Below are 2257 nucleotides of genomic sequence, written 5' to 3'. Positions count from 1 at the left end.
TACTCTCGAGTTCAATGTGTTCTTCCCTCTCATAGCAAATCTGTATATTATTTAGATTTTCTAAGCTCACTTTAGTTAATGATTTTCATATATACCAAGGAAAACTTCCTAAAATTGACAGAGGACATTATATTGTTCCTTCAGACCACTACCTTGAATGGACAGAGGACATTATATTGTCCCCTCAGACCACTACCTAGAATGGACAGAGAACATTGTATTGTGCCCTCAGTCCACTAACTTGAATGGACAGAGGACATATTGTCCCCTCAGACCAATACCAAGAATGGAGAGGGACATAGTTTTGTCCTGTCAGTTCACTACCTAAAATTGACAGAGGACATTGTAAAGTACTCTCATTTCACTATCTAAAATGGACAGAGGGCATACTGTTGTCCTCTCAGTCAATTATCTAAATGGACAGGACATAGTTTTGTTAATTCCCTAAGTCAGCTATTTAAAAAGGAAAGAGGACATAGTTTTGTCCCCATCAGTCCACTACCTAAAATGGACAGATGACATAGTTTTGTCTCCATCAGTCCACTACCTAAAATGGACAGAGAACATAGTTTTGTCCCCATCAGTCCACTACCTAAAATGGACAGAGGACATAGTGTTGTCACATCAGTTCATCTTCTGTGTATATAAATTACAATATTTCATAAGTTGATATAATGTTAAAAACAAATATTTTTTATGGTATATTTCCTTGGTTTAATGTCGAGATAATTATTTTTTATGCCCAGTTTGGTTTTGCACACAAAATACATCTTCTTCTGTACTTGAGTTCATGGGGATGCCTCTTTGAAAAATGCATTTGTGACAATTATATTGTTTGTTGTGTCTTTACATTCAAGATGCCTCTTTGAAAAACGCATTCAGGTGCAATTATACATTTTCTTGTACCTTTCATTATGACTTGTAACAATCACAAAATCCATAACTGCAAATACTGGTGAATACCAGTAATCATGAACTTGTATTACATTAAGCTTTAAAAATGCGAAATATTTTGCCTCAGTCTTTTGCCTGCTTGAAATATGTAATATACACTTTTTCAATGTTTGCTGGGAAAATGCTTATAGTGGTAATCTCTTTGATGGTTAGTAACTACTTTATTAGAAAACAGTGTCACAGAATTGTATACTTGAGGTTTATGCATTACACATGAAAAAAAATGTGCTTGGGTTTCATTACCATATAAAGTGTTAGCAGTGAGTTTTTTTTGTTTTTTAATGTCTTTAACTATTTCAAAATACCAGAGTTCAGTTGCAGTGAGAAACCCAAATACCTTGAACTCTTTAGCCATGAATTTCACCATAACCAAGTACTTATAAGGTTTGACTGTATTATCACAAAATGAGTTTTGTCAGGAAGCTGTACACTTTATGGGGACAAAGTTCAGCTGTAAAGGTATGTGAAAAATAAAACTGCATTCTTTTTTTCTATATTATGTTATAATGATAAAATTATTTGATATGTTGGATGCTCCATTATTTTTTCTAAATCTCACAGTCAAACATATTTCATATAATGTCATGCTATTATACAGACTATAGGCCGTTTCAGGTGAGCAATTTATATAACTGGACAAATTGTATTCAGGTATACGTTGCATGGATCGAATGATGTAATATTTGAGTTCTAACAATTCAGTTAAATTATTCTTGTCCGACACAGATTCATGTGCAAAGGTGGTTTTTATAATAATAATCTTGCTTGGTAGTTCTGATGAAATGATCTAATATTCATCTGTGCATGTGCAACATATATCATTGCATTTTTACTTAACCATGTCTTATGAACTACATGGCTCTAGTCAATTTGTATGCTGTACCAAGATTTAAAATAACTAAATTTGTTTTTATTTTTATTTTTTAAACCTAATGTCAGATTGCAGACAGATACACTCATAATGTCATGCAGCATGTGAAAATTATGAGCCAGTGCTTGTATCTCTCTGGTTTCAATTAGACATTGAACAGGAAGAGTGAAAATAGACAAAAAAGACAGTCTGGATAAAGGTTCCCACAACATTTAAATTAAAACAGGTGGTGATCCACTCAGGACTGTTCCATTTAAACATACACAGCACACATGGAAGGCAGATTTTTACAAATAATCACCAGGGTACTCAGTTGAAAGAGTTCATTTTTAAATAATATAAAAGTATAAGTTGTATTTATAGGAGAGTACTCCATGTTAAAAGTGTCTTCCCTAGGTCCCAAGTATGTTTTACTGGAAGAGTAGTCAGTAC

This window comes from Sinohyriopsis cumingii, chromosome 18, assembly GCF_028554795.1.
Source record: "Sinohyriopsis cumingii isolate HCF-2022 chromosome 18, ASM2855479v2, whole genome shotgun sequence".
NCBI lineage: Eukaryota > Metazoa > Mollusca > Bivalvia > Unionida > Unionidae > Sinohyriopsis > Sinohyriopsis cumingii.
This window is presented reverse-complemented; position numbering follows the sequence as displayed.